This window comes from Podarcis vaucheri (assembly GCF_965113315.1).
Source record: "Podarcis vaucheri genome assembly, chromosome: 3".
Classification (NCBI taxonomy): domain Eukaryota; kingdom Metazoa; phylum Chordata; class Lepidosauria; order Squamata; family Lacertidae; genus Podarcis; species Podarcis vaucheri.
This window is the reverse complement of record NC_138761.1, coordinates 36117158-36137399: the sequence shown is the minus strand read 5'-3', so window position 1 is coordinate 36137399 and position 20242 is coordinate 36117158. Positions and strand designations below refer to the sequence as shown.

Below are 20242 nucleotides of genomic sequence, written 5' to 3'. Positions count from 1 at the left end.
CTAATCCAGCCTACGAGGGCTGCTGCTCTGGTCCTTTGAACTACTTCCAGAAGTGTGTGGGCAGAAGCCATGAAAAAGTGCTTACTCTGGGCTTTGCCCTTGCCAATGCTGCTGCTCCTTTCCACTGGCATGCAGACAGAGGCCTCGTCCTCTGCGCACAACACGGAGGCTGGCATCTCCCCGAAGATCTCTCTCTGTATGCAAACAGTCCTGAGGAGCTCACTGTACAGGTACCTCAGAGCGCTGTGACACCTCCCTGCCTGGCCGCTTGCCAGGAATCCTTCGCTCGCACGTAACAAAACATGAATTAACATATTTATCTTTTATTAATTAGAAGGACAGCGTCTTTCAGCTTAAGCCTGGGAGGTAACAGCAAAAAGAAAAGCTGAGGTGAAGCTTGATCTCAATCCTATCTATGTCTCCTGACTTGGCTTAGTACTATTGCAAAATTAATCGTTCTTTGCATGCTTCCATTACCTTTTCCTAACACAGCAATATCTACTGCATATTTCTCTTTGCTTGCTATGCCTTTGGACACCTCTCAAGATACTGTAACCAAATGGTGCATGATGGTACCTGAAATCAAGGAGCACATTTTTATCCATGTTTGGCTGCCATTTTGAATCAAAGTGGCGGACTGAACCTTTCAAAACTGTGCTGATCTTAAGCACTGATTTCAAACCTGAGGTGCTTTTTTTGAGATACTAGAACTCCCAAGCAACACCACGTGTGAATTCCCAAGTAATGCCTAGCATTTATTTATTTATTTTGACATACCCTCCAACATTCCTCCGATGAAAATAGGGATGTCCCATTCCATGATGATAATTTTACTGTTTATACCCCACACATCTTATTAGGTTGCCCCAGACACTCTGAGCGGCTTCCAACATATAAAAAAAATAATAGAACATTAAACATTCCCTGTACAGGACTGCCTTCAAATGGCTTGGGGGTTGAATAACTCCATACCCTCCAACATTTCTCCAATGAAAATAAGGGCATCCTAAGGAAAAGCAGGACATTCCAGGATCAAATCAGAAACTGGGATGGTTTCTCGAAATCAGGGATGTCCCTGGAAAATAGGGACACTTGGTGGGTCTGTTTTGAAGGTGCATTTGTCACATCCTTCAGTAATAATTCTCAGGGCAACATGCAATAAAATAATAAAAAACGACATCTCGGAATCACTACGAGAACGACAGCAACTGAACAAGGCCATGACGTTCAGCAGAACACCTAAAACTATATTCGAAGCATCTTACATTTAATGCCCAAGTGACTAGACAAAATAAAACTTCAACTGCATGAGCAATCGCATGTGCACTCCAGATGTTTGGGGCTACGATTCCCATCAGCCTCAGCCAGCATGTGGGAGTTGTGGTCCGAAACATCGGAAGGGTGCCCGGTTGCGAAACCTAGAGAATTTAAGGCTGACATATATGTGACGCAGGAGAGCTGCGATCATATTGCCTGATTGATTCTTTATTAGAACAGCAGCCTTCTGCCTCCCCAGTCAAACTCACCTTGCTCCAACCCAGGTATTAACCTGGCTGGGAGAAGAAAGACAGGCACCCACAAGCCAACACTAATATTAGGCAGAGTGAGGCAGCTATTTTTAGGATCTGATTTGGGGTGTCATGCAAGGGCAGGAATTTATTGAAGGTGATGATTCCCAGGGAGACGCACTTGTGGGATTTCGAGCCACAGGTGTCAAAATAACTTGGACAGCCTTGAATACTGTGTACCTTTATTTGAGGGGGGGGGGGTTGCCTCAAAGCTGTGGCATATTCTGTTCTTGCACTACAGGCAGGCCTGTTCAGTGGTTTGGTATTTTTGATCAGCCAGTCATTTTTATAACTTTGTGTTGTTTTTATTGTGTTTTATACTTGGTTGTATATACAATGTGTTATATTGTATGAATTGGATATACATAAATATTATAATACATAGATGATATTATTATTATTATTATTATTATTATTATTATTATTATTATTATTGCCCTGCCCATCTGGCTGGGTTTCCCCTGCCACTCTGGATGGCTTACAGCATATATAAAACATAGTAAAACATCAAACATAAACTTCATTGATACAGACAGGGATTGGAGCTAGCCTTCATCTTTATCTGTGATTTTTGCATTGCAGGGGATTAGACTAGATGACTGCTAGAGTCCCTTCCAGTGCCACAATTCCGTGATTCTTGTTGTGATGAAGACTTCTCCCCACCAACATATTCTGACAGATCACATAAGAGAAAGGGCATTGCAGGGAAACCCCAGTTCATAAAATCAGATATGGGGATAGACGGGTTTTCAATGCATGATCATTATTTAAAAACGCTTGTTTGATTTGAGGTCAAAATATTGTGGTACAATTTTGAATGAAAACTACTCATAATTTCACCATATCAGTATCTCATTATACTTTGAAGAAATGCTGGAGGATTGTTGTTGCCAACTTTCCATGGGACCAACTTCATCCTTGTCTCGCAGTCACAAGAAGTGGGCATTTGGGTGGGACTCTGCTTGGATGGGTAGTAACTGCAGCAGCTGTTAATAAGCATGAAGAAAGTCATGTTTAGGCAGCTTCTGTTAATTTATGCATCACAAGCTGATCCTATCTCATCACCCCTCCTGCCAGGTGAAGACAGCGTGCGAAGTTCTGGATTATATTAATAACACTTTGCAATTACACAGCACCTTTCATCCAGGAGCATCAAAGCACTTTGCAAGCCTTAATTAATTAAAGTTCACAACAGCCCTGCAAAGCAGCCAACAGGCCTGTTGTACATGCAGGGGAACAAAAGCATCCCTCTGGGAAGTCGTCCAGAAGCCGTCAACAAGAACTAATCAACCGCAGAGCTGGGAACAGAATCCTACGACTGGAAGACAGCAAAGGATGCTTTCTGTCTAACTGCAGGACCACACCCACATCCTATGACCAGCCTCATTCTAGGTCAGGCTACCTGGATGTGAGTCTCCAGGGTCCTAGGCAAAGATCTTTCCCACCCGGAGATCCTCTTAATGGCCTTCTGTGTGCAAATCATATCCTGAGCTCTGGTTAGGGATGGGTGAATTGCTTGTCTCTTATCTCTGTTACTGTTTCTGCCCGTAAGACGTGTGCATGTGTACAATCACATTGCAGCTCTCTTTTTTCTAAAAATGTGTATTCAAATGCTTATTGTGATATGTTTTCAAGAATTGCATCTTGCAGTGTTCAGAGAAGTGGGAAATTTGGTGGAGAGCTCTGTTCAGGTCTACTCAACAGTCCAAGAGATGTGTCTCATGTCATTTCATGATGATTAATCTCTTCAAGCATCCCTCGCTATGGTTTCACCTGCAGCTATAACCTCTCCTGGGTCAAGTATTGTGATTGCTCTGTAATAGCTGCATTTGTGTATAATGCTAAGGCATGTTTTGTTTTAACAGTGGTGTGTTCAGCAACCCACAAGTCATCTCTCAAATGAGCAAACAAGCCGTGGCTTCTATCTCTGGCACTTGTTTTGTTTTCCAGCTGCTTTTGCCCCGTGTAGCTTGGGGCTGGGTTGCCAAACATGGGTAACGAAGGCTGTTGTGTTCAGACATAACGGCAATCTATGGTTGGACTAAAACATAGTTTGTAAAGCAACAACAAACCATTGCTTCACATCACAGCTTGCTGGCAGCAAACAAACTATAGTCTGCTGGATAGGTTCACACATTCATAAAAACCGTAATTAGGTGAAATGTGAGCCAGGTCATTGGCTCCAGTTCTCATTGGCCTGTTCCAGCTCAGGAACTGAGTTTTCTCTGTGTACAAGGTGATTTACAACAGTTTCTCTTGGTCTGATCCAGCAGGACTCCTCTTATGTTCATGTAATCTCAAAAGAAATGTGTTCTTTGCTCTGCCCCCTGCAAATAGGTTTTAAAAATGTGGGTGGAGGGAAGAGTAGGACTGCTCATTTACATAATACATCTTACAGGCTAAACAAGCTGGTTTTTATGTCATGAAATGGTTTTGGATGAAAGTCCTTTGATCAGCAAAAGGAGCGTGGAAAAAGAAACAGAATGAAGGAACACAGATTCCATTACAGTAGACGCGAAAACACTAAAATAGCATATTTTCTTGAGAATGAAATAAGATTAAATCCAGATGATCAGGAATAGTCCCACCCAGAAACAGGCAGTGAGAAGCTAAAAATGTTTTAGATATCTGTAGGTTACACATCTATACATTACAAACGTATGCACACAGAGCCAACGAAAGCTGAGGTGGCAAACTCCACTGTTTCGGATTGCGGATGGGAACTCAGGTAACTGAATGTTGCTCAGGACTAAACATAAAAAACCCTCCACATGGAGACCTGCATGCCAGGGAGATGGATTCGACTTTTCTTAACATCAGCCTCTCAGGTGCCCAATTTCTTGGGGGGGAGTTATTTTGTACAAAGGAGCATCATGTGAGTTGTCTAATGTGGTACAGCCTAGCCACTGGGTTACAGCTTCAGTGAAAACTAGGCCAAAGGCACTGATACCAAATGTGCCATTGTTTTCCAAAAAGAAGAAGCAGTATTGCCTTCCTTTGTAGGTGCAGCTTTAAATGCAAGCCCTGTTCTACGATGCAAGAAAGCAAGAATTGGGAGCACACTTAGTTTCCCTTTGAAGTCGAATCACCTGATGTTATGGTGACATTAGGTGATTGATAACAACAGGATGGCCCCACCCACCTGTCAGATGACTCGCAGAGAGGGTTCAGGATCCATCCCCCATGACTAGATTCACTGAGAGACCTTCGGTCTGATGCTGTATGATGCTTTTTCTTTTTGAAATTTGTTTCTTATTGAAACTTTTCAGCATAGAATAAAATTCAAAAAAACAGATTTGTCTAAATAAAAAGAAAGAAAGAAAATAACAAAAAAAGAATTAAAAAAATACAAAGCCCTTTATTGGAGGTATTTAAAAAATAGAAATGAATACTGCACCCCCATTTTGCTTATTGTGAACCATGGTAACCATCTGGATAAGGCTGATAATATTTGCTCTTGCGTTCTTGTACACTTCCTGGGAATTTCTCTCTTAAAAAGGTTTGTGCATACAGATAGAACAATACTGTGTGCCTGCCCAGAACTGAAGAAGACAGTGGAGGAAGGAGTGATTAAGCTGGAGAGGACTTCTGGATACAATCTGTTGAATGCTGCAGACTGGTGTGGACAGCAAGCCGGGCAATAGCAATCAATTTCCATTACTTTGTGAAGGGGGAATAGGAATGTACAGAATGTACGGATCTGCACACACCCTGTTTGTGATGCAAGGTCCCTGTGCCTCCATTATGGAAAGGCATGAAGTTGTAGAGGTGCCCATGTTTACTAAACCGTTCAGCTTTCCATCTTATTTGGAGGCTGGAAAACAAGGACAAGTTATTGCTGGCATGTCAATGAACTGGGAAAATGTAATCAGGCAGTACCTTCGAGCTATTAGGCACAGTACAGAGCAAGATAAAATCACAAATCAGGAAATTCTGCACTGAGATTGCACAACTAAAGCAGGGTTTATTCTTTATTTTTTTAAAAATTGGCTTCATTGGGGTTTACATGCCCCCTGCATTGGGGACATCATCCTTTGATCGGTGAAAGGCAAACCCTGGAGGCATGTTTGCTGCTTAGTGGGTTTGTACTGGGCAGAAGACCAACAGAGGAAAGAGATCCAGAGATGTATTTTACAGGACCTCACCCAACATGACATCAGTATCGCCATGTGGGAAAGGGACAGAATAATTAACTAATATGTGGTGCAGAGAAGCATGAGAATGGGTTGAGCCTGAAGTGCTTCCCAGTGAAGTACAGTAATGCTGGATTAGAAGCCAAACACACACCCCTCTTGTGGAGATACTTGACTTTGTTGGAAACTCTAAAGCAGCCTTCCCCAACCACATGCCCTCCTGAAGATTTGGGCTGCAGCTTCTGTCAGCACACACTGGCTGGAGCTGGTTGGTGTTAGAGTCCATGAGCCTAGGGAAGGATGCTCTAAGGCAGGCGCCACCATACTCGGTCCTCCAGATGTTTTGGGACTACAATTCCCATCATCCCTGACCACTGGTCCTGTTGACTAGGGATGATGGGAGTTGTAGTCCCAAAACATCTGGAGGGCCAAGTTTGGGGAGCCTGCTGCAAGGACTTCACCTTAGTCCCAGAGTTGGATGCACGGGTAAATTTACTGCGTTATGTGTGCATGTGTTGCTGAGTGTTGTTGTTATGGAGGCACCATTAGGCACCTCCCCTAGGCATAAACTGGTTTGGGGCACTAAATGGGCATCAAAGATCATGTTGACAGTTATTTAAAATAATACTCAGTTATTCCATGCTCTCTTCTTGTTTTCAAAACAGCAGCCCAAACCAGCTTGCTTGCAGGCTTTCTGAGAATGCCAAAGGCAGGCAGAGATACACTGCTGTGACTTCTATTTTGTCCTGAGTCTGCAGCCTAACACAGCAAAGCACCCCCAGCCCCTGCTGAAGGAGGGGAAAACCAGAGACATATGACATCAACCAGGCAGCCAGTTTTGTCACTCTAGCTCACAACCAGTGGCTCTTAGCCTTCAGTTCCTCCAGCTATATCTCTTTCCACTATCCCCAGGTGTTTTCAGACTCCAGCTCCCATCAGTCCCAGCCAGTCAGGGATTATGGGAACTGTAGTCCAACAAGAGGAATGTAAATCAGGGTGCACAAGTGCTTTGTTCAGTTTTTGCTCCTGTCCGGAGGTAGCCCTACATTTTCTTATCAAATAACATTGAATTATTACAAATGGAATAGAGAAAATCCGCTAATATGAACTGCCCTATTAAGGGTCAGATCACTGGCCCATCTATCCTAGTGCTGCCCACTGTGGCTAGAAGTGTATCTTCAGAGACATACATACTAAATCTGGTGGAAGTGTCCCCCCCCCCCAAATATCTTGACAGAAAACAAATTCTGCAGGATGTCACAACTGTGAGTCAAAACCACAGTTTTGACAGCCTTCCCCTGCATTGCGCCCTGCAGATGTTGTGGGACTACAAGTCCCATCATCCTGGACCATAGGCCATGCTATGCTAAATGGGGATGATGGAGGTTGTAGCTGGGGATATAAGCGAATCTGTCTATTTCAATTTCTCTCCATTTCCAATCTTAAATTCAGCTCTCCACATTTCTGCATCAGTCTGCTCATTATTGATTTATTTATTTATTTTTAAAAAGTCCTCATGAAAATTCATCAGTGAATTTCTCCTAATGCACACGTGCTTGTGTACAATTTTGCCTAATATTTGTGTTTTTATATTGTAAACTGCCCTGTGATCATCGGATGAAGGGCAGTATAGAAATTTAATTAGTATACACATTTCTGCAAAGCAATTTCCCCTCATATGATGCATTTTTGTATTTTATTTTCACTATTATATGCATTTCTATGCACACTTTACTCCAGGATTTGCACTTTTGTGCACATTACTTGATTGGAGAACTACAGTGCAAAATTCAGAGAAGTGCGAATTTTGAAGGATGGTTGTGTTTTGTTTCACTTACTGCTTCAGAAAGTGAGAACTGAGTAGGTTCACCATAAATGCAACCTGAATCAATTTATTCCGCCATCTGTTATAGTGCAAACTATCTGGAGGGCACCAAATTGTGGAAGGCTGCTTTCGAAGTTGTATTTATCTCTCTCTACTTATATGGTACAGCCAAAAAGGAAGACTGAAAGTTTCTTTGAACTGACAGTGAAAGTCAAGAGGTAGTAATGTTTTCCCCTTCTTGCAAACAGAGCTGAGTTAGTGCAACAGACTTCCTGATTTTCCTCGGTTAACAGATGTGACGTCTTGAGGTAAACCACACGAAACCTGCAACCATTACTGCTGTGTTGTTTATATGACCTTCCTCTGAAGAAGCTGTAGGGTTGCTTTTCAGCAAAATGTGTACATTTCCCCGAGAACATCATTTCCAGTCATTCAGGGACTGGGCACTAAAAGGAAGAAGAGTCACTGATAATTTAGAAAAAGAGAGAGACTGAGGAAAAAGACGTCAGCAAATTACGATCAAAGGCTCTCTTTTTTTAGTAGTTCATAAAACACCATTATTATGTGGAAAGTCACCGGGGGGGGGGTGTCTTTGAATTTTAAAAGTTCATTTACAAACCATTCTTCATTTAGAGGCATGACCTAAGGAGGATGAATTTTCTCCATTATTTTTGTCTTCAGGAGGAATTTGGGTACCCAAACCCAGAAAGAGAAGGCTGCTCCACATGCTAACTTATATTTTTCAGGTGCACGCCTAAAATATTTATAAGTGTATTAGGGGGTGGGCCCCTGTTCACCACCCACCATGACCCTTGTCAAAGCCTCATCTCCTTCCTCCTCACCAAAACTAGCCCCTCCCCTTACCTTCTTGCCAAAGCCCCCCTCTTAAAGGTACAGGTAAAGGGACCCCTGACTAATAGGTCCAGTCATGGCTGACTCTGGGGTTGTAGCGCTCATCTTGCTTTATTGGCCAAGGGAGCCGGCGTACAGCTTCCTGGTCATGTGGCCAGCAGGACTAAGCCACTTCTGGCGAACCAGAGTTGCACACGGAAACGCCATTTACCTTCCCACTGGAGCAGTACCTATTTATCTACTTGCACTTTGACGTGCTTTCAAACTGCTAGGTCGGCAGGAGCAGGGACTGAGCAACAGGAGCTCACCCTGTTGTGGGGATTCGAACCGCCGACCTTCTGATCAGTAAGTCCTAGGCTCTGTGGTTTAACCCACAGCGCCACCCGCGTCCAAAGCCATCCCTCCCCTCACTTCTTGCCAAAGCTATCCTTCCCCTTACATCTCGCCCAAACCACCCCAGAGCCCACCAAAATCATTCCACCCCTTCCCCTTAGACCTTTCTAAGCTTCACTCACTAGCCTGAGCTGCCTGCCAGCCTGGGCTGCCTGGCTTTTCGCTTGCCAGCTTGGGCTGCCCACTCATTTCTTTTCTGGCCTGCGACACCGGCCTGCCTCTGTCTCCATTTCCCTTCCCTTTTCCCTCTGACGCTGTTGCAATGGCCCAGCAGCTCTGCAAGCCCAGTTTGTCGTCATGCTGCCATTCATTTTGCCACCTGTTGGCGGTCATGCAAACCGCAGCATGACGACATCCTTAGGAAAATATGTATTAGGAAAGATATCCAAGAACAGGATGGAACGTAGCTCAGGAACAGAATGTATTATATGCATGTTATTGTAAACTGCCTTTAGTTCAGTTCAGTGTAGAAAGATGAGATATAAATTATATATATAAATTATAATGAATGTTTTAGAATGTTGAACTATTTTGATTGTTGTTAGCCGCCCTGAGCCCAGCTTCGGCTGGGGAGGGCGGGATATAAATAAAATTTATTATTATTATTATTATTATTATTATTATTATTATTATTATTATATATAAATCCAAGAGGGGAAATCTGGAATAGAGAAGCAGCAGCCGCCGATAGGGGTGGGCTTGCTTAACACTTTCCTCACTCACAGCTACTCTGCTTGGAACTCCCCTGCTCTTATCCTGCTGCAAAGTTACGAATACATTTGTATGACTCTGTGTTTGGGATTCCATAGGCAAAAAGTGGCTTGGGAGAGGGGAGACCATATTGGATTGCCAACTTTCCTGGGCTCAGAATTGATAATGGATGGTGGGGAATTGAATAAATAAAATAATGTGTTTCCTGCCAAGTTGGTTTTCAGTGCACCGTAAATTCCCTGTTGCATTCTAGATGAAGAAGCTCACTGCAAAGGCATTTTGAGCCCGAATGGGTTTAAATAGTTTTCACTCAGTGTAAAATAAACAAGCAGACGGAGTCTTAACTTTCTCGGGTTTTTTAAAAAAATAAATCTTAGTTTCCCTCAATGGTAGTCATTGTGGCCAATTCTAATGGGCAGTGTGAAAAGAGACAGTGTGTGCAAATGAGTAGTTCTGGTTCTTCATCTGCAACCATAAGATTTGGAGTGGGGAACATGTGGCCCTCCTGATGTTCTTGCAATCTAGCCCACTGAGAATACTGGCTGAGGCTGATGGGAGTTGCAGTCCAACAATAATCAGGAGGGTCACAGGCTACCCACACCTACCTAAAATCAAATATTCCCCTCCCCACGACAAAAATCTCAGGACAATCAACGGTTGCCTGCAGTTCAGCCCAGCTTATCAGTGTTTGGATTGCTGCTTTTTTTTTTAATGGCTGAACTCTCAAGTCAGAGCAAGTTCCAGGTCATCTCAACCTTGTAGTGCTGCCAAGGAGAAGATATGCAGCCTCTCTCTGCTCCGGGTATCTGATAATCTCTAAGCAGTAAAACCAGCCTGGAAGCAGAGAAGCCTAGCCCTGGTTCTGAGCTTGTGGAAAGAGAGTTATGAGAAAAACGTAAGAACATAAGAAGAGTCTGAGTGCTAGAGCATCTGCTCTGCATGCAGAAGGTTGCAGGTTTGATCCCCAGCATCTCCAGGTAGGGTTGGGAGAGACTCCCTGTCTGAAATCCTGGAGAGCTGCTGCCAGACAATGTAGGCAATACTAAGCTAAATGGACCAAGAGTCTGACTCAGTACAAGGCAGCTGCCTGTGTTCCTGTGCATGTCCACATTCAATGTGTCTGGTGGATTTTGGTGTAGTGGTTAAAGTGTCAGACTAGGACCTGGGGCTCTAGGGTTCAAATCCCCACTCTGCCATGAATCTCAGTGCGTCAGTCAATGCCTCTCAGCCTAACCTAATCCTCATTTGAGGATTAAATGAGATGGGGGAGAACCATGTACACCACACTGAGCCCCTTGGAGAGAAAAAGGTGGGATATAAATGCAACTAACTAAAAAACCAACCAACCAACCAACTAACTAACATCTAAAGTCGATCAAATAAGCACAGACACACACAGAGAAACAGGGTATATTCATAGCGTGGGATTTTAAAGCACACACACATTGGTACATCAACATCTTCTTTGCTGTGCAGCAAACTTCACTCTCGAAAGCCGAGGGAGAACAACCACAAGGAAACAGAAAGCGAGGGCAATAAAGAGAAAGACTCTGACAAGAGAATTTGTTCAGTCCTTATTGGAGTGTATGTCATGTACCAGGCATGCAGAGAATCCCATCTCTCCATCACACACAGATTAATGGTAGGGTTATTGGGTTTTTTAAAAAGGGAACGTCTTTATGGGGGGAAAGTGGTTGAACAAATGCTTGGACAGCTAGTGGCCTTGCTAGACTGAAATGTGTACGGTTAAGGCTCTCGTGGAATATTGAATTAGGCCCAAACTGAATATAATGAGTGATCTCCTGAAACTGTTCTTAACCTGAAGCACCACTTTAGCTAATGGGGCCTCCTGCTGCTGCCGCGCCACCGGAGCATGATTTCTGTTCTCATCCTGATGCAAAGTTCTTGCAACTAACTAACTAACTAACTAACTAACCAATAGTACCTGAGGTACTATTTCTGGGTTAGCGGAGTCTGTAACCTGAAGCGTATGTAACCCGAGGTACCACTGTATTCAAAACATGCTAAAACATCAAACATGAAAACTTCCCTAAACAGGGCTGCCTTCAAATGTCTTCTAAAAGTCAGATAGTTTTTTATTTCCTTGACATCTGGTGGGAGGGCCTTCCACAGGGCGGGTGCCACTACCATGAAGGCCCTCTGCCTGGTTCCCTGTAGCTTCACTTTTCTCAGGGAGGGAACTGCCAGAAGGCCCTTGGAGCTGGACCTCAGTATTTGTTGAGGTTTCCCTCTGTTGTCACCTGGCATGGCCAGGCAAATCTGGGGCCCACCAAGGCTGATAGCAGTCACTAGCATCCTTTTGCTCTGTTTCCCCCTCCCACCCCCAATATTTGTACTCAAATGGTTGACAGGCACAGTGAAATAACGTGCCGGCCAAGGCCACAGTGACCACTCATCTTCATTTCCCCACAATGACTGTGGTCCCCAAGTGTGTCAGATCCCAGTGGCCTTCAGGGGGAAAGAAGTTGGAGGGCAGCTGTAGCCTCATCTGGTGCTTCCCTTTGCAATGTGCTTGCAATTTGCAATCTGATAAGAAGGGGCTCCTGCTCACTCATCCTCACCAGAGTAGTCTGCTGTGGTTGGATGGGGGGCATCGGGACACAGTGGACCTCTAAGTCAAGGTGCTGGCTCTGTGTGCAGGTTGCAGAAGCCAGAGATGCCCAGAGGTTGGGGACAGGGACTGTAGACATGATCCTGCTCCCCCAGTCTTGCCTTCATATTTTCAGTAAACACGCGAACATCAGGTGAGATCGAAGCTATAGTTCATGCAGCCAGTAAATAACTTGATGTTAACTGTGTGACTGCAGTTACAGCAAACACTTTAGTTATGTTACTAAATACAGTGGTACCTCAGGTTAAGAACTTAATTCGTTCTGGAGGTCCATTCTTAATCTGAAACTGTTCTTAACCTGAGGTACCACTTTAGCTAATGGGGCCTCCCGCTGCCACTGTGCCGCTGTCGTGCGATTTCTGTTCTCATCCTGGGGTAAGGTTCTTAACCTGAGGTACTATTTCTGGGTTAGCAGAGTCTGTAACCTGAAGCGTCTGTAACCTGAAGCATCTGTAACCCGAGGTACCACTGTAGTAGCCTTGGAGTTTAGCAGCATCAAGGCCAGAAGGGGTAAGGAAGGGAAGTTTAATCCTACCATGGTCCCAATGAATCCAGAATTCATAGGAGGAATGCATCTAGTGGACTAACCCCAGGTGCAGGATATGGGATGGTCCATATAGAGCTCCAAAACAGAACAGGTGCTTTACATGCAGGTATCTTCAGTTAAAAATGAACTCTTTCAGGTAAGGGGTTTAGGAATGCCCACCCCCTCCTTCCACCTGGGGGTGTGGAAAGCTACTGCCATTCAAAAGAGAGAGGGGACTAGAAGGTTCTTTCTGATGCTGCTCAATGAATTTCTAGGTGGAATAACTCCCACGAGAAAACTGGATCTGAATATGTAAGTGCAGGTTATCTTCTTCTGCACACGAAAATCAAGGAACCCAGTGATGTTGTTTTCCAAGGGCTCTGGCAGCAGCTCAAAAAGAAGAGCAAAGACAGCCAGTTCCCGTTCACAGGCAAGTCCCTACATTTCCATGGGGTGAACATTACGCTTTAAAAAGTGTGATCCTTACCCCCTCCAGGGCTATTTTGCAAATTGACGACTTCTAATAAACATGCATGCACACACACATGCTGCAGATTGCTCAAGTAGGCAAACGAAATGGCAGTGGGTTGTTGTTGTTTTATATACCGTACTCGAACATTCAGAGCCACGGAGCAACTGAAGCCGGGATCCAGGTGAAAATTCTGCACAACTGCTGATGTGCCAAGTTGAACTCCGCTTGTATGGTGGGTGGACCAGCCCTGGGAATTGATAAACATCTTATTTTTGTTTCCTGGTGGAGGACTGTAAAAACGGAACGCGGTGTGTGCGTGACTAAAGGCTCGTCCACACCTGCATCTGCCTCATGATTTCCAGGCACAGGTCTGAGTTTTTCTTTTGTTGCACTGCCTTCCCTGGGAAAACCCACGTTTTGCCACTGAACTGGACCAAACACCAATTAGGCTTTCTGCGGACTGATGTTTGTTCAAATTCAGTGGCAAACGTGTAGATGAGCCCCAAGTTTGACTTGGACATAAGGCAAGCCCTGCAGGAGCAGAACAAAGGCTTGTGGAGCCCTGTATCCCACGGTGGATAGCCAAGTGTCTCTGGGAAGCCCACAAATAGAACATACTGATGACAGCAGCAACCCAATCTTTAATGGCCCTAGATATCTGGTCTGCTGCGGCCTATTGTATTGGGAAGGGCAGATAAGCTGTGGTCCTCTAGATGCTGTTGAACTCCAACTCCCATCAGTCCCAGCCAGCATGGTCAATGGTCAGGGATGGTGGGAACAAGAGTCCAACAACATCTGGAGGGCCACATGTTCACCATTCCTGGATTACAGGGAGAAAACAAAAAGAGCCTGTATTATCTGGAGATAGAGCAAAGCTTGCATGCTGAGCTTCCAAGCTCCTCCCCCTCTTGACTCTATTTTGGCTTCTTTTCCCTTACACGGTTACTTGGCTTTATTATGTCGTTGCTGACTATGTTATGTGGATTGGTTATTTTCTAATGTGTCTTTTTTTGGTTGTTAGTGGCCTTGGGCATTTTTTCTTCTTCTTCTTCTGGAAAGTTGGAATAAAAATGTAACAAATATGTAATAAACCAATCAGAATGGTGGGAACTAGTAAGAAGGTGGAGCAAAACTGCTTACTTCATTGATTGACAGCACATTGGCATCCTTTGCAAGTCATGAAAAGGCCTGGATCAAGTTGCTTTGGGGAAAGGTTGTCATTTCCTTTCTCCAAAGCAATTTGATCCAGCCGTTTTACAGTGGAGGCTGGCTGGAAATCTATGGGCGGGCTTGGGAATTTTGCTTATACAGGCTTTTCTTGACTAAATTTGAGGTTCCTTTTCAGATCCCTTCAGACTTTGTGGAGTCGACAGGACTGGGATTTCAGTTTGTCATCTACCTGTCTTGGCCTGTGCCTGCATCATCACTCTTGTCAGTTTTTAGTGTCTTGCTGGCTGAAATAATTGTGCGTTCTCCGTCCACAGGTGGTTCCCCCCCCCCCGGGAATTGCAACTCTCAGCTTCTGCAATTCCGTTCATGCACTTTTCTAATGAGTTACATGCAGTGTGTAAATAATAATAATAATAATAATAATAATAATAATAATAATAATAATAATGGGGAAGATATCCTGAAGTACCCCAAGATGTCAGTGTATTGTGTGTGATTTTTAGGGGATGAGAACGCAGACAGTGTTCAGGATCACGGTGCAGCAGATCCTGAATCCAGATTTTATGTTTTTTAATCGTAGAGAATATTAGCACCTTTTCCAGAGAGTGTAAAGAAGGAAGGACGAGATAGGAAGCACCACACAAGATTATTATTTCTTTGCACTGATTACGTAAGAACATTTGTACCTATTCAATAAGAAGCACGATTTTCCCTGCAAAAAATAGATAGTTGAGGACAGTCACAGATCATGAAATGCAAGTTGGTCTGTGTTTTCCTCCTTGTAAATATTACTACAGCAAATCATGTGAAGAATATATGGTGTGATCACTACCACATGTAGTATGGTGCTCAGACCAAGAAATCATAGGATCATATAATTTTAGAATTGGAACTTCCAAGAGATCTTGGGGGGTCATCTAGTGCAGCCCCCTAATGTAGGGAGCAACTATAGCGACCATTAGGGGTGCCATGTTTTGAAGAGCAAGAAAGAGGGCGCTATGACAGCCATTCAAAGCAAATAAATGCAAATTTTCTCAAATTTTACCCCTGCAAAAGAGGATGTGTCCTGGAAAAAATAGGAGCCATGGCAACCATGTCAGATGGCTATTCAGCTTCTGCTTCAATGCCTGTCATGAAGCCCCTCCTGCAAGGGCTTCCGGGCGTGGTACCATATTTTGATGACGTCTTGGTGTCCGCAGACTCACACCAGTAGCTGTTCGAGCGCCTCCGTGCCGTACTGACCAGGTTCCAAGAGGCTGGGCTCAAGGTAAAGAGGGAGAAGTGCCAGATCGCCATTCCACAGGTAGAGTTCCTGAGCTATCTTATCGATGCCTCCGGCCTTCACCCGGCCACATCCAAGATCCGCGCTATCCAGCAGGCCCCCATCCCAAAGAACAAGACGGAGTTGCAGGCGTTCCTGGGGCTACTGAACTTTTATAACATGTTCCTGCCCCACAAAGCCACGGTGGCTGAGCCTCTTCACCGACTCCTCAGCACAAAGATGCCTTGGTCCTGGGGTCATCGGGAGACGGCGGCCTTCAACGCGGTCAAGGCTCTCCTTTCATCGGACAGTGTGCTGGTACAGTACAGTGAAGCCAGGCCACTGGTCCTTGCCTGTGACGCCTATTCCAAATGACCTCCAGGGGTGGTCTGCTCCACTGTGAAACAGCTTTTAGCATTAGGAAGTTTGTCCTGATGTTTAGCGGAAATCTACTCTCTTGTCACTTCTGTCTGGTAATTCTTGTCCTGCCTGCAGAAGCAATGAGGTCTTGGCATCTTTGGCATGAGCCTAGACTTTAGATATTTGAAGAAGGCTAACACATCTCTCTTTAATCTTATCTTCTCTGCATTAAGCATGCCCAGCTGCTCCTATCAATTTCTATTAGGACTTGGATTCCAGATGCCTCGTCATCCTTGGACCTTGTCCAGTTTTTCAATGTCCTTCTTAAAATGTGATACCCAGAGCTGGACACTACACTCCCAAGGCTAGCACAAAACAGAACCAGTACTTCTCATAATTTGGTTGCTATGCTACTGTTAATACACCTAAGATTGCATTAGCATTCTTTGCAGTAGCATCACACTTCTTGCTCATTGTTCTGCTATTTATCAACTTTGATCCAAGCTTTGTAACTGGATATGTGTGAAGGAGCGTTTATTTTTACTGTTATAGTATTGAAAAGGAATTCTTAAAACTCTAAATCATTATAGCTGTGTGGAACACGTTAAGCACACAGGAATAGGAAAGAAATGTTTTCTTAACCTTTTCCAAGTTTTTATAAACAGTTGTAAAAAGCCACATAATAGTTATATAAATCTATAAATTATGAGTATTGTCTGTTTTATATATTTATTGTCTCTTGTGTGTGTGTGTGTGTTCTCTACCTTCTACACCAGTTTTTTTCTTTCATAGAATAGGTGAGAGTCATTTGGTGATAGCAGTGGGAAACTTTAATCTGCAACACAGATTCATACTCAGTATTCATAGGTAGTATATCTTGATGGACTCATTGGGAGCAGCAGATTAAGCACTAAATTGGCAACCAAAACAGCAGCCAAATTTGCTCTTTGAACAGTAGCAATTCCAGTGTTTAATTCAATTACAGGGCAGTAAGAAAAATTACAAAGGCAATTACTTCAGAGATCCCCTGACATCATCATAAGCAACCTGGCACCACCATAAGCAGCAACTGGACACATTTGTGCGGGGAAATATATTTTCTAGGATCACAGAAATCCTTGCAGATGTGAAACAACTGGTAGAAAGAAAACACAGCAAACAAGTTCATTCTCATGACTGAGTTATCTACACCCCCGCATTTCATCGCTCCCAAGAAATGACTTTCCTTCGTGGAGACAACACCTTAATAACAACGGCAACCTTGTCCTCAAAAGTGAAAAACAGCTACAGGTAGGACTGCAAAGAATTGTCCCACAAAACCCAGAGTAAGCCAAAGATAAGCAGTATGGATTATGCTTCACAATACCTGTATTCATTTGAACGCTGCTACTGTGTTGGCAAGTTATGATACTTTTGGCTGTGAATTCAGCTCTTCCCCCGAGATCTGTTGTTAAGTGCACTCTCCAAATTTTGGGTTTAGCTCTACCGAGGAAATAAAATTAAGACAATGCGGCAGATTTGGCCAGCCTGGTATGCACCAGACATTTGGGTTTGTTTTTTTTAGCTTTTAATAATTAATAGACTATTGTATTTTTTAAATTTAATTTATTTAACATAATTATTACAAAATATAACCAAAATATTGCAAATACATACATACATATATACATATTTCAGATAAGCACACATATATAAAAAGAACAAAAGAGAAAAAAGAAAGAAATGAAGAAGGAAAAAGAAAAAAATAAAGAGAAGAAGAAGAAAAGTTAGAAGAATTTCTTCCAAATTTATTCTACAAATATCTCAATAATAAAATTTAATTGATTGACTTCCATCGCTTACACTGTGCTTCCTATATAAATTTTAAGAAAGATTGTATCTGTTATTCTGTATTTTCCCCATACAATCTCACACGAATATTCTAATCAACAAGTTTCTAAATCTTCAGATGTTTTGGACTACAATTTCTATTGGGCCTGATGGGAATGGTAGTCCAAAACATCTGAAGGGCACCCACTCCCTCCAAGAAAGATAATCGTAGGAAGGGAAAAACCAATCTTCTCCCCCTCCATCAGCAGACCGGGTTGCAGCTGCAGGGAGATTCCCCTTCCCTTCCACAAAAAAGACCCTGCTGCAACCACCATTAACTCTGGGATTGTGGAACCAAAGGGGAAAGGACTCTGGCCCCATCCATTGGCCAAATGAACAAGGGCCTCCACCTGCTATTCAAGGAAGGCCATCAGCACAGAAAGCCTGGCCTCCCACTGTACCTCAGCTGTTTCTCAGAACTGATGCCACTCTAACTTTTTCTTCCACTCCCCTTAGCTTGTATGTCGTATTTTTTTGTATGCCTGTTGGCAAGACCTCTCTATTCCTCTTTCTCTGGCTGTGTGCACACTACAGTGGTACCTCAGGTTACAGACGCTTCAGGTTACAGACTCCACGAACCCAGAAATAGTACCTCGGGTTAAGAACTTTGCTTCAGGATGAGAATAGAAATCGCATGGTGGCAGCAGGAGGCCCCATTAGCTAAAGTGGTACCTCAGGTTAAGAACAGTTTCAGGTTAAGAACGGACCTCCAGAACGAATTAAGTTCTTAACCTGAGGTACCACTGTATACATTTAGGCACATTATTTTCCTGAAAGAAGCTTGGGAACTGTAGTGTGTCAAGGGGTGAACTACAGTTCCCTGGCTTCTTCGGGTCAAGTTATGTGCTTTAAATGCATGGTATGTGCATAACCAGAGTCTCATCTCCATCTCTTTTTCTTGATTGCAGGACTTCTCTCCCCCTGCCCCTCAGGGGAAAAATAATTTTCTAACAAGCAGGATTAAAAAATAGTAAGCAAATAAACAAACATACCCTGAGTTTCCAGTCTGTTAAAAATACAAATAACAATGGCTTATCCAATTATGGGTAGTTTTAATTTTTTATTGCTTGTGGGTGAGCTAAGGCTTGCAAAGTAGCTATATAGCATTTAAAAGTGCTATAATAATATAAAGTTTGATTAATGACTCCTGATGTTTGCAGGTATCCACCTCCCATTTTGAATGTTCAGCTCCAAGTCTGGGTCTAGCGTTAGTCAATGTCTAACCACCTCATGGAAACTGCTGGGCTCTGTGGAAGGATCAGGGTCAGCGGAAGGTGTCTTGGTTTGTGAGGAACAAGGCCAGAACCAGACTGGAAGAAAACTGGCTTGGTCTGCTTTTCGGAAACCCGGTACGGCAGGAGCTAAGATGTGCAGACGTTATGGTTAATCTGGCTTGTAGATTTGAGGAGGCTTGTGGGAGCGGGGAGGCCAGTTAGGGGAAGGGTTACGTCCAGATATTCCCTGAGCCTGCTACGTACACAAGTAGATGCCGCCGCGAAGCACCGTCAGTCATGCCGCATTTATCTGAAGAATGGGAGAAAGAGAAAAGAGAACAGAAGTCTTTGCCAGGAGCGAACAAAGTGGGCATGCCTCTTAAATAATTACCCCAGGACTGATTACCTTTCCAAGTAATTAAACATTATGAAAGGTTATTAACGTGCTGATAATAGACAGCTTTGAAAATTGCCAGCGCAGCGTGAGGGAGCAGCAGACAGCCACATGGCTGAGAACAGGTTTCTGTAGCCTCGCAAAGGCCTCAGACTTCTCATTGTCAAGCAGCTCCTGCAGAAAAAGAGGTGGGGAGAAAAGAAATAAAAGGCCTGTTTCTGTTAAAGGAGCAAAAAGAGAGCACCGTGTGTGTGTGTGTGTGTGTGTGTGTGTGTGTCCATGAAAGTGGCATAGCGGGGTTGAAAATTGCATGGAGACAGCAGGGGGAGAGGAGGGAGGTACACGTTCCATAAAACAGAAAGCCTCACCCACAGACATGGAGCGATCTAAATTATGCCTCTCTGAACCAGCCTGGCCAATTTGTGCCTGGGGCGGGTTAACTCCAGCGCAGGGCCAGCCAAGCAGGTGTTCACCAGCTTTTTAATTCCACAGGAAGGTGTGTTGGTGGTAGAGATGGTGATGGAAGCTGCCTCCTGTCCTCTTCTCTCTCTTTTTTAGGGTTTGTTCAGCTACCCACATGCTTCTGGGTGTTATTTATTAATTAAAGGTATATCCCACCCTTTCTCCCAAAAGAGCCCAGGATGGGAAAAGACAAGTGGTAAAACAATTACTAGAAGGAGGAGAAGGAGAAGGAGAAGGAGAAGGAGAAGGAGAAGGAGAAGGAGAAGGAGAAGGAGAAGGAGAAGGAGAAGAACAGATGTAGACTGGGAAAGATCTCAGCCTTAAAATCTTGTTGAAAGAAGAAGGGTGCTGAAAAGACAACAGATGTGGTGCCTGTCTTAATATTCAAGGAAAGGGGGTT

At 43.8% G+C, this 20242-nt stretch overlaps 2 long non-coding RNA genes across 2 annotated transcripts in view; both read right to left on the bottom strand.

Annotated features, from left to right (window-relative positions):
* LOC309527909 overlaps nt 1-20242 on the bottom strand; it is a 264484-nt gene that overhangs the window by 74321 nt on the left and 169921 nt on the right. The window lies entirely within an intron of this gene.
* Nucleotides 1875-20242, bottom strand: part of LOC309527899 — a 48354-nt gene continuing 29986 nt past the window's right edge. Inside the window, exons 3-4 of the long non-coding RNA XR_014217412.1 lie at nt 3716-4868; nt 1875-2554 (exon numbers count right to left, since the gene is read on the bottom strand). This is a non-coding gene — a long non-coding RNA (uncharacterized lncRNA). The remainder of the gene's footprint in view (nt 2555-3715; nt 4869-20242) is intronic.